The 16,858-nt window shown below is 38.9% G+C and overlaps 1 long non-coding RNA gene across 2 annotated transcripts in view; it reads right to left on the bottom strand.

The window, feature by feature from the left end:
* Window positions 1-7,063: 7,063 nt before the first annotated feature.
* LOC134738947 (uncharacterized) overlaps window positions 7,064-16,858 on the bottom strand; it is a 47,275-nt gene continuing 37,480 nt past the window's right edge. The window contains exons 4-6 of one of the 2 annotated variants that reach the window (XR_010125243.1): window positions 13,448-13,652; window positions 10,547-10,622; window positions 7,064-8,420 (exon numbers count right to left, since the gene is read on the bottom strand). This is a non-coding gene — a long non-coding RNA (uncharacterized LOC134738947). Of the gene's footprint in view, window positions 8,421-10,546; window positions 10,623-11,125; window positions 12,368-13,447; window positions 13,653-16,858 lie in introns of those variants that run through there. The other variant, XR_010125244.1, reaches the window with a different exon arrangement.

The following is a 16,858-nucleotide window of genomic DNA, read 5'->3' as shown; positions in this document are numbered from 1 at the left end:
CTGTTTATGGCTGTGTCTTCCTTTCTTTATGTATTTCCTTAGGTTAATTGCATAACATAAAAATGAGATCTTTTCTTATAAACCAAAATATACAAATCTTATAAGAATATAATGAATAAAAACGACTCACAGAGTGTTATAATGAAATGTCATCTGAGAAATCCTTTTTTTTTTTTTTTTTTTTTGCCATTTATGTAATGAAGATCCAGAAAACTTGGGGGTCTTTCTCAAGGTCATGTCACTGGTAATTGGCAGATTAGGATTAATATCACTGGGCACTTAAAGGCTACTCTTACTTTCTTTCCACAGAATAGAAGTTTCCCTCAACTAGGTAGCTACTATCATCCATCCTGTAGCATCTAGGTCTCTCACTGGATGGGCCATAGTTCTCAGTTTTGCATGCTCTATGGATTTATAATTGATTTCAATATTCTTTTTTATTTCTCATGTATTTGTTCAGGAGGATCAAGACTAATTGCACCATACTGACAAATTCGCTAGCCAATTGTCATGCAAAACTGGGAAACAGTACAAGAAGGGACCGTCATTACAATCTTCACCACTCCTCAGAAAAAGAAGCTTTATACAAAAGTGTCAGGCCTTGGAGCCCAAGCTAAGCCATCATATCCCCTGTGACCTGCACGTATACATGCAAATGGCCTGAAGTAACTGAAGAATCCCAAAAGAAGTGAAATTTAAATGGCCTTTTCCTGCCTTAACTGATGACATTCCACCACAAAACAAGTGAAAATGGCTGGTCCTTGCCTTAACTGATGATATTACCTTGTGAAATTCCTTCTCCTGGCTCATCCTGGCTCTAAAGCTCCCCCACGAGCACCTTGTGACCCCCACCCCTGCCCGCCAGAGAACAACCGCCTTTGACTGTAATTTTCCTTTACCTACCCAAATCTTATAAAACGGCCCCACCCCTATCTCCCTTGGCTGACTCTCTTTTAGGACTCAGCCCGCCTGCACCCAGGTGAAATAAACAGCCTTGTTGCTCACACAAAGCCTGTTTGGTGGTCTCTTCACATGGATGTGAGTGAAATTTGGTGCTGTGACTCGGATCGGGGGACCTCCCTTGGGAGATCAATCCCCTGTCCTCCTGCTCTTTGCTCCCTGAGAAAGATCCACCTACGACCTCGGGTCCTCAGACCGACCAGCCCAAGGAACATCACACCAATTTTAAATCAGGTAAGCGGCCTCTTTTTACTCTCTTCTCCATCCTCTCTCACTATCCCTCAACCTCTTTCTCCTTTCAATCTTGGCACCACACTTCAATCTCTCCCTTCTCTTAATTTCAGTTCCTTTCCTTTTCTCATAAAGACAGGAGATGCGTTTTATCTGTGGACCCAAAACTCCGGCGCCGTTCACGGACTCGGGAAGACAGTCTTTCCTTGGTGTTTAATCATGCAGGAATGCCTGCCTGATCATTCACCCACATTTCAAAGGTGTCTGACCATGCCAGGACGCCTGCCTTGGTCCTTCACCCTTTGCGGCAAGTACTGCTTTTCTAGGGCTCAAGAACCCCTCAACCCCTTCTCTCCGTGTCTCTACCCCTTCTCCACTTTCCTGGGGGGCAAGCACCTCCCACCCCTTCTCTCCATATCTCTACCCTCCTTTTCTCTGGACTTGCCTTCTTCACTATAGGCAAACTTCCACCCTCCATTCCTCCTTCTCCCTTAGCCTGTGTTCTCAAAGACTTAAAACCTCTTCAACTCACACCTGACCTAAAACCTAAATGCCTTATTTTCTTCTGCAATGCCGCCTGACCCCAGTACAAACTTGACAGTGGTTCCAAATAGCCAGAAAATGGCACTTTCGATTTTTCCATCCTATAAGATCTAAATAATTCTTGTCATAAAATAGGCAAACGGTCTGACGTCCAGGCATTCTTTTACACATGGGTCCCTCCCTAGTCTCTGTTCCCAATGCAACTTGTCCCAAATCTTCCTTCTTTCCCTCCCGCCTGTCCCCTCAGTTCCAACCCCAAGCATCACTGAGTCTTTCCTCTTTCCAGTCTTCCTTTTCTACAGACCCATCTGACCTCTCCCCTCCTCCCCAGGCTGCTCCTCGCCAGGCTGAGCTAGGTCCCAATTCTTCCTCAGCCTCTGCTCCTCCACCCTATAATCCTTTTATCACCTCCCTCCTCCCACCGGTCTGGCTTACAGTTTCGTTCCGAGACCAGCCCTCCCCCACCTGCCCAGCAATTTCCTCTTAAAAAGGTGGCTGGAGCTAAAGTCATAGTCAAGGTTAATGCTCCTTTTCCTTTATCCCAAATCAGATAGCATTTAGGCTCTTTTTCATCAAATATAAAAACCCAGCCCAGTTCATGGCTCATTTGGCAGCAACCCTGAGACGCTTTACAACCCTAGACCCTAAAAAGTCAAAAGGCCATCTTATTCTCAATATACATTTTATTACCCAATCTGTTCCCAACATTAAATAAAACTCCAAAAATTAATTTCCAGCCCTCAAACCCCACAACAAGACTTAATTAACCTCCCTTCAAGGTGTACAATAATAGAGTACAGGCAGCCAAGTAGCAATGTATTTCTGAGTTGCAATTCCTTGCCTCCACTGTGAGACAAACCCCAGGCACATCTCCAGCACACAAGAACTCCAAACACCTGAACCGCAGCTGCCAGGGGTTCCTCCAGAACCTCCTCCCCCAGGAGGTTACTACAAGTGCCAGAAATCTGGCCGCTGGGCCAAGGAATGCCCACATCCCAGGATTCCTCCCAAGCTGTGTCCCATCTGTGCAGGACCCCACTGAAAATCAGACTGTTCAACTCACCTGGCAGCCACTTCCAGAGCCCCTGGAACTCTGGCCCAAGGCTCTCTGACTGACTCCTTCCCCGATCTTTTCGGCTTAGCAGCAGAAGACTGACACTGCCTGATTGCCTCAGAAGCCTATAGGACCATCACAGTTGCTCTAGGTAACTCTCACAGTAGAAGGTAAGTCTGTCCCCTTCTTAATCAATACAGAGGCTACCTACTCCACATTACCTTCTTTTCAAGGACCTGTTTCCCTTGCCTCCATAACTGTTGTAGGTATTGACAGCCAGGCTTCTAAACCTCTTAAAACTCCCCAACTTTGGTGCCAACTTAGACAATACTCTTTTAAGCACTCTTTTTAATTATCCCCACCTGCCCAGTTCTCTTATTAGGCCGAGGCACTTTAACTAAATTATCTGCGTCCCTAACTATTCCTGGGCTACAGCCACACCTCATTGCAGCCTTTTCCCCCAGTTCAAAGCCTCCTTCACATCGTCCCCTTCTATCTCCCGAACTTAACCCACAAGTATAGGACACCTCTACTCCCTCCTTGGTGACAAATGATGCACCCCTTACCATCCCATTAAAACCTAATCACCCTTACCCTGCTCAATGCCAATATCCCATCCCACAGCAAGCTTTAAAAGGATTAAAGCCTGTTATCACTCGCCTGCTACAGCATGGCCTTTTAAAGCCTGTAAACTCCCTTTACAATTCCCCTATTTTACTGTTCTAAACCCAGACAAGGCTTACAGGTTAGTTCAGGATCTGTGCCTTATCAACCAAATTGTTTTGCCTATCCACCCCATGGTGCCAAACCCACATACTCTCCCATCCTCAATACCTCCCTCCACAACCCATTATTCTGTTCTGGATCTCAAACATGCTTTCTTTATTATTCCTCTGCACCCTTCATCCCAGCCTCTCTTTGCTTTCACTTGGACTGACCCTGACACCCATCAGGCTCAGCGAATTACCTGGGCTGTACGGCCACAAGGCTTCACAGACAGCTCCTATTACTTCAGTCAAGCCCAAATTTCTTCCTCATCTGTTACCTATCTCAGCATAATTCTCATAAAAACACATGTGCTCTCCCTGCTGATCGTGTCCCACTGATCTCTCAAACCCCAACACCTTCTACAAAACAACAACTCCTTTCCTTCCTAGGCATGGTTGGATACTTTCGACTTTAGATACCTGATTTTGCCATCCTAACAAAACCATTATATAAACTCACAAAAAGAAACCTAGCTGACCCCATAGATCCTAAATCCTTTCCCCACTTCTCTTTCCATTCCTTGAAGACAGCTTTAGAGACTGCCCCCACCCTAGCTCTCCCTGACTCATCCCAACCCTTTTCATTACACACAGCCAAAGTGCAGGGCTATGCAGTCGGAATTCTTACACAAGGACTGGGACCGTGCCCTGTAGGCTTTTTATCAAACAACTTGACCTTACTGTTTTAGCCTAGCCCTCAAGTCTGCGTGCAGCAGCCGCCACTGCCCTAATACTTTTAGAGTCCCTCAAAATCTCAAACTATGCTCAACTCACTCTCTACAGTTCTCATGACTTCCAAAATCTATTTTCTTCCTCACACCTGACGCATATACTTTCTGCTCCCCAGCTCCTTCAGCTGTACTCACTCTTTGTTGAGTCTCCCACAATTAACATTGCTCCTGGCCCAGACTTCAATCCGGCCTCCCACATTATTCCTGATACCACACCTGACCCCCATGACTGTATCTCTCTGATACATCTGACATTCACCCAATTTTCCCATATTTCCTTCTTTCCTGTTCCTCATCCTGATCACACTTGGTTTATTAATGGCAGTTCCACCAGGCCTAATCGCCACACACCAGCAAAGGCAGGCTATGCTATAGTACAAGCCACTAGCCCACCTCTTAAAGCCTCTCATTTCCTTCCCATTGTGGAAATCTATCCTCAAGGAAATAACTTCTCAGTGTTCTATCTGCTATTCTACTACTCTTCAGGGATTATTCAGGCCCCCTCCCTTCCCTACACATCAAGCTCGGGGATTTGCTCCTGCCCAGGACTGGCAAATTGGCTTTACTCAACATGCCTCGAGTCAGGAAACTAAAATACCTCTTGGTCTAGGTAGACACTTTCACTGGATAGGTAGAGGCCTTTCCTACAGGGTCTGAGAAGGCCACCACGGTCATTTCTTCCCTTCTGTCAGACATAATTCTTCAGTTTGGCCTTCCCACCTCTATACAGTCCGATAGCAGACAGGCCTTTATTAGTCAAATCACCCAAGCAGTTTCTCAGGCTCTTAGTATTCACTGAACTAATGGTCTTTTAAAAATACACCTCACCAAGCTCAGCCATCAACTTAAAAAGGTCTGGACAATACTTTTACCACTTGCCCTTCTCAGAATTCAGGCATGTCCTCAGAATGCTACAAGGTACAACCCATTTGAGCTCCTGTATAGATGCTCCTTTTTATTAGGCCCCAGTCTCATTCCAGATACCAGACCAACCTGGACTGAGCACCCCCCAAAAAAACCTTGTCATCCCTACTATCTTCTGTCGAGTCATACTCCTATTCACCTTTCTCAACTACTCATAAATGCCCTGCTCTTGTTTACGCTGCCAGTTTACACTGTTTCTCCAAGCCATCACAGCTGATATCTCCTGGTGCTATCCCCAAACCGCCACTCTTAACTCCCTCTTAAAGTAAATAAATAATCTTTGCTGGCAGTGCTGGCTGAACCTCCTTAGGCACTCTCTAATTGGATGTCCTAGGTCCTCCCAATTCTTAGTCCTTTAATACCTGTTTTTGTCATTGTCTTATTCCATTCTTTTTTCAATTCATACAAAACAATATCCAGGCCATCATCAATAATTCTATATGACAAATGTTTCTTCTAACAACCCCACAATATCACCCCTTACCACAAAATCTTCCTTCAGCTTAATCTCTCCCACTCTAGGTTCCCACGCCACCCCTAATCCCGCTCGAAGCAGCCCTGAGAAACATTGCCCATTATCTCTCCATACCACACCCAAAACTTTTCGCCACCCCAACACTTCAACACTATTTTGATTTTTCTTATTAATATAAGAAGACAGGAATGTCAGGCCTCTGATCCCAAGCTAAGCCATCATATCCCCTGTGACCTGCACGTATACATCCAGATGGCCTGAAGTAATTGAAGAATCACAAAAGAAGTGAAATTTAAATGGCCTGTTCCTGCCTTAACTGATGACATTCCACCACAAAACAAGTGAAAATGGCCGGTCCTTGCCTTAACTGATGACATTACCTTGTGAAATTCCTTCTTCTGGCTCATCCTGGCTCAAAAAGCTCCCCCACTGAGCACCTTGTGATCCCCACTCCTGCCCGCCAGAGAACAACCCCCCTTTGACTGTAATTTTCCTTTACCTACCCAAATCCTATAAAATGGCCCCACCCCTGTCTCCCTTCGCTGACTCTCTTTTCGGACTCAGCCCGCCTGCACCCAGGTGAAATAAACAGCCTTGTTGCTCACACAAAGCCTGTTTGGTGGTCTCTTCACATGGACGTGAGTGAAAAAAAAGAACTCTTTAAGAGATTAAAAGAACAACTCTCAACTTTTAGTCTGCTTCTTCACTAGGTAAGTCCCCATCCCCCTGCAACAATCCTGGAGCTTTTCCTCCTAACCTGTGAGCAGCCATGTTGGACAATAATAGTAGGGTAATGATTTTCATAATGTTTTCCCCTTAGACATCATAGAACATGAAATGTCAAAAAAAATGCTCATGGCACACAGCAATGGAATTTTAAGACCCATCTTGTATACTTTTGCTTTTAAGATTCAAGGTGATGTTACAAAATCTTAATGATGGGACACCAGTATGAGAATTAGATTAAACAATGGAATAAAATTATCAGTGCTTATCAAAGGACACAAGAGTTCTTATTATCCCAACTCGCAGACAATCCAAGAATTACATGTCTTTAAAGACTACTTTTAGTGTCGTTATTTTGAGCATGTCTATTATTCTGGAAATAATTCAAACTAAATATTGAAATTTTATCATGAAGCTTTGAAGATTGATTTTCTCCATTGTGTCCTATAACTGCCCTTTCGCCCCTTTCCAACTCACCTGGAGAACACCTCTCACACCGCCATTGTAATCAGGCCCCAATAATTTCTGCTAACTTGCTGACTCACAGCCCCCTTGCATATGCATAACAACTTTGCTTCAAAAGTATCTTTTTCACTATGCTAAACTTGAAAAAACATAGCCTGACTATTTCAATCAAACACATCATTAAGCCAGAATATGAATGAGATTTTTAATAGATAATGAAAAATGTGGGTGACCAATAAAAAGCCACAGACATCCAAATACACATAAGAATTACAAAAAGTTGTGCTCTGATGGAAGAGTAAGATGAATAGAAACCTCAATCACTAAAGTATTCCACATACTCTCAATTCTAGGAGGAGTATAGTTCAATGCAAATCTTTCTACAACCACTTCAAAGAGCCTCTAAATTTTTTCCTTGTGCTGGAATGCTCTAATGATGGCTAAAAAAACCAAGTCGCAGTGTACTTAATCACCTCCGTGGTCAAAAAGGGAATAAAATAAAGCAGACCTCAAATGTCCCCAGGGCTTCTTTTGGCACCTTTTGTTCAATTTGGGCAAGTTTCTTCAAGAATAGGCCAAATGTAGAATTAATCATCATTTTCTTAGTCTGTGAAATACATTGTTCATGCTAATCTATCTTGTAACTAGGGCTGGGTGCATGGCTTTCCTTCCTTCTGCTCTAAGCTCCCAGTCGTTTATCTGTCTGTCCTCACTCAGGTGTCACGGTAAAGTGCTTCCTTCAGTCCTTGCTAAGCCAGGCACCCCGTGTTCTGTTGTTGTGGGGAGAGATCACTAATAGAGATATGGCCTGGACAAAAGCATTTTTGCCTTAATCAAGATAAATATTGTAATGAGAACATTAAAGCACACACATTGCTGGCAATCTGCTAGAGCTGGGAGACTGTAGTGGATTTTATTGTTGTTGTAATGGTTTCTACCATAATGAAACTTAATACATTACCAGGAAAAAGCCTTGCCCTGTGGTAGGGAGCTGCTTATATTTCGAAACACGTTAGCGTGAAGCTACAGCCAGATCTAATAATAGAAATGAACTTACCTAAAGATGTATTGATTTTTATATTAGGTCATGTTGAGAATTTACAAAGAACATCTAGTCCATGAAACAAAAATCCTCCTGAGAACAGCATTGATTACAAGAAGTGTAATATTAGAAAAGTGGAAATCCTCTCCTCCTGGAATGGTGCACATTCATATAATGGATTAAGTGTACTACGTAGTTTAGAAAAGGTCATCTTTCAGATAAATGATAAATTTGATAAAATTCAACAGATTTAATCATCCTTTGAGACTTGATCAAAACAACAATGAAGAAATGAATGTAAGAAAATATCCATCTCACTCATATAATTTGCTTATTGAAAGTAGGGTTAATTTATTCTAACTTCTAAACTTACAAACATTATTTCTATTATCATGTACCTGTTCAATAAAATTTCTCACAAAATAAATTCCTATCTGTTTAGTACATACTCCAATTATTAGATGGCTTCAAAAATCAGCAAATTCTCTCTTAGACAAAATACCTGATAAAAGAAGAGACAGAGAATTAAGACAGTATCTCATTATATGCTTTATAAAACCCAGAGATCCTCTTTTAGATACAAAAGCATAAAGAGGGAGGGTTCATTTTTTAGGCTCACATTTGACAATGGAAATCAGCATTCATTCAATAAACTTATTTTATATATGCGTGCATGTACACAAAAGAACTTTGCAAACATTTCTTCAGAGTAGTGTATTTTAGTACATTTCTGTGTTTTCATTATTCTAATGTGTGTTGGTCACACACTTTTTATCATATTCTTAATGTATTTTGTTTTCAAATATTAGGTTACAGTGTTTATTTCTTTGAGAGTATGTCTCTCAAGTATTTTTTAATCTATAAGGATTTCTGGTACTCCTTATTCTTTTTTTCCGAATGTTAAATTGGTGTAAGATCTGACTCACCTTTTTCTATTGCTCTGTTTTAAGTAAAACAAGTTTTCACGTCCTTTTAGAAAAGAGTGATGAGCCCTTTCAGCATTTCCAACTTTGTGGCTCTAAAGCGCCCTCTGTGGAGTCCTACTTTCTGAGACCTGCTTCCTCTGCTTCCCTTTTTCATTTCTACAGAGTTCAAGCAAACTACAACCTGTGGACTAAATATGAACTTTGGGCCTGTTTTGCATTGCTCACAAGCTAAGAATATTTTTTAGGCTTTTCAAGAGTTGAAAATAAAAAAGAAGGAAAGAAGACAGAGAGGGAAAAAAGAGATACAGGAGACCACATGTGGACCCCAATAGAGCTTGCAAATTTACTTTATGGACCTTTACTGAAAAGGTTTGCCAACTCCTGACTCCTGGACCAACATTTTCCTTTGAGCTTGCTGTCACTATCCCAGTCAGTTTGAATTCTAGTCCTAAAAGTGTCTCCTATTTCAAAGCTTTGACCTGAAAGACAGCGTCTGTTTTATAGTATAAGAGTTTCTGTTTTACAGTATGAGAGTTCTTAGGATCCATATCTTACTGTGGTCTCCACGAACCAACCAGCAAATTAGATCATGAGAGAGCCCTTCCAGCTTTGAGTGCTATTCTCAGAACACTGCCATACTTTCTAGTTGGTTTTCTTCCTCTGTATTTGCATAATAGAAACACTTAGGAAGAATCAAAATGTAAGCTACTGCCTCCATCGTCCCAAAATGTCAACTTGATGTCTTTCTTTTAAACTGAAGGATGAAGAAGACTTGGAAAGATGGAGAACATTTCTGCATTCTCATTATATAAACTAGAATGTAGTTTTTTTAAAGGAGCAAGTCTATGTTCAATAAATGCTTAGTAGCTTGATTTATTGCTTCTTTCTCTCTCATCTGCAAATATTCAATTACTTTTTAAATATGTTAATAAAACTGAGCAAATAATTACATTTCAATTTATATACCAATCTACAGTACAAAGAAATTCCCCTCAGAGAAAGTAGAGTACTTCTAATGGGTTAATTCTATGTCTCCTTTGATTAATAAAGCAGCCCATAGAGAATTTAAGGCATTTTACTTTCTTTGTTTCAGAATTACTTCTCATGTATGAAGCATAATGAGAACCTCCATAATTAAATATATTCTATGAGAATTGATCCACAAATAACTCTTCAAAATTTCAAGTAAAATATACAAAATAACTCTGAGGAGACCCCTGAGAACAATCAAGATCAGAAAGAAACTACTGGAAAGCATTTAACTCTTTCTTGAAAGAACCAGGGAATTATGATGGTTCAGAGAAGAGACCATTACTTCCAGGGTGATTGTCTAGAGAGAGTGGCATTTTAGGCAGCTTTTGAAAATGAAAAGCTTTGACTTTTGATTATTTGACATGTTTGTATAGGACATTCTAATACATAAGGCCATGTTAATAAATGTTCACAAATCAGATAAAAGAACAGCTTGCAAGTTCAGACACTCTATTTTATACAATTATTCTTTGGCCAAGGCTTCTGCAATTTGATTTTATGTAAGTTAAAAACAATGAATTTTATATTCAGTCACAACTAAACCTCAATATATTAACATTATTAAAACCAAAGAATCAAGTCTTAATCACCAGCATATCCAAGAAATTCCTCCTGATTTACTATTTAGACATAAAAAAGAAACAAAAGCATACAAAGACATGAAACTTACCCAGGCTACAATTCATGCACCACTTCTCCAGGGACAAGAAACTGAACTGTTATTGAGCATCTTCCATTTTATCAAGCTTATGAGAAAATAATTAATGTGAATCATTGTTTCATGTATATGTCTACTCCATGCAAAAAACTATTCTAGATACTGTAGAAAATGTTTCCCTTCTTAAAGAAGTTTGCATAGTAGTAAGGGAAACACACGTTAGCTCAGGGAGGCATGAATGAGATCTCTGCATTTATCAGTCCAATGTCATAAATACCCCTGGCTATTCAGAAAGACAAAACATTTTCTCTTCCCCCTGTCCGACTTGCATTCCTTTCTTCAGAATTCCCATAGTAGTACTGTTCATCTATTACAGCACTTCTTAAACTATATTATAATTATATATTTGACTTGCTTTGATAACATAGCAATATATTACAGGCAAAGAATCGGCCATCACCATGTTTTGCCTCTCAGAACTTTGGAAGTACATGAATTCCATCATTCAATAAATTATTTAATTATTTAATTATTTAATTATTTATTTATTTATTTATTTATTCATTTATTTATTTTTATTTTCTTTTTTTTGAGACGGAGGAGACAGAATCTCACTCTGTCACCCAGGCTGGAGTGCAGTGGCGCGATCTCAGCTCACTGCAACCTCTGTCTCCTGAGTTCAAGCGATTCTGCCTCAGCCTCCTGAGTAGCTGGGATTACAGGGGTGCACCACCGCACCCAGCTAATTTTTGTTTTTTTAGTGTAGACAGGGTTTCACCATGTTGGCCAGGCTGGTCTCAAACTCCTGACCTCGTGATCCACCCACCTCGGCCTCCCAAAGTGCTGGGATTACAGGTGTGAGCCACTGTGCCCGGCCAATAAATACTTTATTAAAGAAGGAATAATGAAATGAATGCTAACTTTAAAATAAATAATTTTCACACTTTAAAAAGAAGACAAAAATTTAAAGCAACCTTGGTAAATAATCTTAAAATATGACATTTGATTAGTTGTCATAGTAGGTGGAGGGAAGTAAGAGGAAGCAGTTGACTAGTACCAACAGGCAAATAAATAAATAAATACAAACAGATAAAATCAATAGTTTTTATAAGTCCTTATTTAACAAAAGAGAACCATCATAACCATAGAAATTACAGAGCTATAGAGTAGAATGGCACCCTAAAAGATCAATTCTTTTATCTTCTCAATCTGACCTTAACGGTCCTCTTTTAAGGCATTTTAAACATCGAAATTATTTTTAAACATATATACTGCCAAAGGTGACCTATAGTTTATTTTGGTATTATACTTTAAAGTTCAATTACATATTTGTTTTTTTTTTTCATAGTCTCGCCATTTCCCCATTAGAGAAATAAGAATCTTTCATATATGGGAATTTTTTTTAATAAAGGTCCCATGTCCTCCTTAAAATTAAAAATAATCATAACAAAGTTTATGAATTTTTCCCACTTCTTCTATTTGATCATTTCTATAGCGCAAAGATAGGTGGATGCAGAAGCTATAGTCAAATATGCCAATTCTAAATCCTGTGTTCTTCCATCCACTTTTCAACAAATCCACTTCTCTCAAAGCAATCCCAGCTACAACAGATGAGGCCCGTGGGCCCATTCTGTACAAAGTTCATTCAGCGGTGATTAATGCCCTACTTATTTTATTAAAAACTCTCCTGAAAGACCCACATAGTTTACTCTTTCAATCTTAGCCAAATTTTAGTGAATAAAAATAATTCATATTCAATTGTTGTAAAGACTCACCACCTCTTGGAAAGAGATTTCTGTATTCAGCCTGTGCTTTCCTTCAAAACTGCACTACCTGTTAATAGTATTATCATTAAATGAGGAGTCAGTCAGCTCAGTTCCTGCATTTGTAAGAGGGGCTTTCGAACTAAATGATTTGTTAGTTTGTTTCCAGCAATAGAAATTCTTGATCACATTATTTTTTCTCCATAGAATCAGAATCTCTCAGAAAAATATTTATTAATTTAAAATTTTAAATATATTAAAGAAATATTGTTCTATTCCAGAAGTAACAGCTCCTAAGATTTAGCTTATAAGATAAAAGTACATGGAAACATTTTAGCAATGTGTTGAATAACACTGAATTCTTATTAATCTAACCTATTATTGTCTAGATAATAGTTGTAGTTATGTAAGTGATTATGATAGCTTTTATAATGCTGATTATTAAGGATAATTATGTTATTGTTGTTAAAACAAACCGATGCCAATATATTAACGAAGGGTTAAATAAGAATATTATATAGGCGGGCAGATCGCGAGGTCAGGATATCGAGATCATCCTGGCTAACACGGTGAAACCCCGTCTCTACTAAAAATACAAAAAATTAGCCGGGTGTGGTGGCGGGCGCCTGTAGTCCCAGCTACTCGGGTGGCTGAGGCAGGAGAATGGCATGAACCTGGGAGGCAGAGCTTGCAGTGAGCCAAGATTGTGCCACTGCACTCCAGCCTGGGCAACAGAGCGAGACTCCATCTCAAAAAAAAAAAAATTATATCAATGGATGGTATTTACATGTTTGTAGAAAGGGTAAGAGTACCACAGGAATCTGCAAAAAGATAAAAAGATGAGATGTCTGATGGGAGATGTTTATTAGTATTTCTCATCAAGTAACAGGCCTCCAGAGATAGAGTGACCTGCTCAGATCCCAGCCTCTGCAGAATCAGATAAGGAACCTTGAACACACCGGAAAGTGACTCTCCATCTAGGTTGTTATAAGACATCTAAATGGACAGTGTGTCTTCTAAAACAGCACATAGTATATATGACGGGTTCACAGCATTTCCACATATGACAGACTTGTACATGCCTCCTATATTATAAAAAGACAGTACTTAAAATCTACAATGTCCAAGGGAGCATCCTATTGGCACCTACCTGAGGTGACTTTACTATTTTATCCAGACTGCAGAGTCTACTTTGTTAAACTAACTCAAAACTAAATGAGACACCATGTGGACGGTGCTGCTGGCAGGGGTTGGGCAGGCGGATAATCTGGAATTTGGAGATAAATAATTCTCTTTACATTGCAATTTTTTGTCCTGAGGTGATTTCCTCAAACTTTTCTCTTTGAGGTTGCATGCTGTAAAAAACAAAAAAGAAAACAATAATAAAGTTTTATTTTCTTTAATTTGGCACACTCCATGTACCATTAAAGATGTTGGCTTTTCAAGATGCTTGTATTTAGTAAAATTGGATGCTATCTGTAGTATTATTATGTTTCTATCTGAGTAAAATATAATAATAACTAAAAATTTTACAGGTAAAATATGCAATGAAAAATTACATTCAATTATATTTCTAAATGTAAAAATGAAGATGGAACCCCCTAAAAATATCTATTTTCAAAGAATGATCTTCCATTTTTTGAATTGAAATGATCAAGTGAGGAAACTGGTTTCATACAAACTAGTTTTTGGCCTGTTAAGATGATGATATAGCAGCTCATAGTTTTCTAGGTAGTAAGACTTCACATATCCATGTAGAACTCAGAAATCTGGCACTATGAAATTCCAGAATCACAGCAATCCCAGGAGACAAAAAACAGAAATGCAGGCACTGCATATACTTTTAAAAAGAAACCTGACTTCTCACATTCTTTACAGAGAAGGTCTTAAACTTTTGCAGGATGATGATTTACACCTCCTTTAATATGAAGCTAGTGAGGTTGATTAGGTGATTGAAGCAATTACTCCTGCTAAAATAATAACATGCTGAATGCTGATAAAATGTCAAAGGACACTGACCAAAACAGTGACTATCATAATTTTCTGATTCTAAAAAAGCAGGCTTAATAAAGTTTGTTTCATCCTTTGCTTCAGTTAACTGTATCTATTGCTCACAGATCACGAAGTTAAATATTCTGTCATTTACTGATGAAAAGAGGAAGTTCAACTAAGTTCAAATGAGGAATTTATTCAAGAAGGAAGTTCAGGGTCAGAGTAGATTCAGCTAAATGCCTCATATTTTTATATCTAAAACAAAGTATAATAACTGATTACAAATATTAGCATAAAAATAAAAGTGACATTGTTTTCATGAACATACATAGAAAGAAAGAAATATAAAACATGGGGGAAAAAAGTTACCTACTTTCTAAAAGAAATCAAAATGATGCTGTGTTAGTCAAGGTTTTCTTAGAGGGACAGAACTAATAGGATAGATACATAGATAGATAGACAGATAAGACACATTAGATAGATAGATAAGGGAGTTTATTAAGTATTAAGGATCATAAACACACAATAGGCTGTCTACAAGCTGAGAAGCAAAAAGAGCCAGTCTGAGTCCCAAAACTGAAGAATTTGGAGTCCGATGTTCGAGGACAGGAAGCATCCAGCACAGGAGAAAGGGGTAGGCTGGGAGACTAGGCCCATCTCTCCTTTCCACGTTTTTCTGCCTGTTTTATATTCGCTGGCAGCTGATTAGATTGTGCCCAACAGATTAAGGGTGGGTCTGCCTTCCCCAGCCCACTGACTCAAATGTTAATCTCTTTTGGCAACACCCTCACAGACACACCCAGGATCAATACTTTGTATCCTTCAATCTAATCGAATTGACACTCAGTATTAACCATCACAGATGGTTTCCAGTATTACCTGGGGAATACTAGAATCTTTTAGAGCTGGAATATAAGCTTACTTATCAAATCCTCTCTTGAAATTTTAATTATTTATTACATTTCGTGTTTCAAATGAACATCAAGAAGTTATTTTAAGTAAATGTGAATCCCAAAGTGAATTAAAATATAAATTCCAAAGTGAATAAAAATAAACTCCTATAGCACAGTAACCTATTTTTCTAAATTAAGAACTCTCAAAAGCAGAATTTTAAATCATTTGCCCCAATATCTTCAAACATAGAAAAATACTATATTAAAACATCCTTCTTTCAAACTGTTTTCTGTCAAGTTATGATATAATCCATGTCATCATTTACTTGCCAATGTTGGGCAAATATTTAACACTAAAATTATTTTGTAGCATGCCATTTTCATCCCAAATATAATTCTTATTCCTGAGGACTTTATCATATAATAGAAGACAACCTTCTTCAGCAACATATACTTTTGACACAAACCTACTCCCTCACATCTGGCATATCCTATCTCTGCCTTTCCAGATATTATAGATGCATTCTCTTGCAATTATGCTTCCTTGCCTTTTTCATCTAAAATAAAACCCTCCTGCATGTTGAAGTACTTGGCATAAACTCTCTTTTTACCTTAGTTGAATGTTGGCTCTCCCCTGAATACACCATTTTCTCTACAAAAAGTTCTATAGGTATAAAAGCTTCTATAGTCAAGTAATCTAGGTTCTGTTCTATCCCTACACAAGAAGTATATATAGACTTGGAAAGGAAAAAGTAAAGGGAATTGATCATGCCATTATTCAAACTGTAGGCACACTCCTCACCACTTGTAATTCACAATGTGGTGGATGATGATGATGATGATGATGATGATGATGATGATGATAACTGAACAAAGAGAAAAGGAGATACTTTTCTTCTACATGACCTTAATATTGCTTCAACCATCATTCCCCCCCAAAAAGAATACATAGTAGTTCCCAATGATAGATGAAGCTGTTCTTCATTGAAATCTGTACAGAGTCCAAGTGTGAGAGTCCGATTAGCAAAAACAACCTGAGCCAGATAACTGACTATCATGTACCACACACTCTCCAGGAATCCCAATCATGTCCTGAGACAATGATGATATCCCACTTCCCCTTCAGTGTCTTATAAATCATTGCCTTTTTCCTGTTGTTTGTGTTCTATTTCAAATACCTGCTACACTAATCATAGCCATTGTGTTTGTCTTAGCAAAAACATCGATAATCTGTAGCAAAATGCACAGCATTTTATATCTGCATGATGATCTAAAAGATTAGTTCATACCAATTAAAGCATTTATTTTCCCTTTTCATGGAACAAATATATAGATTCAAATACAGATGGTTATGTAACTTGCAAAGACTATCAGTGAATGAATAAAGGGAAGAATTTCTCATCTTTCTGACACTTAACTCACATGTAGCCCACTCATGTCATAACTAAAGCAATCTTTGGGATAGTGAACTGGCTGGAGAAGAACCAGACTTGAAATATAACAAACTCAGGAGAGGAAACCCAAGACAGGAAGCTGGAGGCAGTGTGGTGTCAGCTAATGCCATAGTCAATCATCTGCTAGGTTCAGTTTTAGCCAGGTCAGCTACATGGAGGAAAAATGTGAAGCAGAAACTTGCTTATTATAGAGGTGCAAGTTGACTAAAACCAGAGTAATGC

The sequence above is a fragment of the Pongo pygmaeus genome, chromosome 22, assembly GCF_028885625.2.
Source record: "Pongo pygmaeus isolate AG05252 chromosome 22, NHGRI_mPonPyg2-v2.0_pri, whole genome shotgun sequence".
Classification (NCBI taxonomy): domain Eukaryota; kingdom Metazoa; phylum Chordata; class Mammalia; order Primates; family Hominidae; genus Pongo; species Pongo pygmaeus.
Note: the sequence above shows the minus strand (reverse complement) of the source record. Positions and strands in the feature narration are given on the sequence as shown.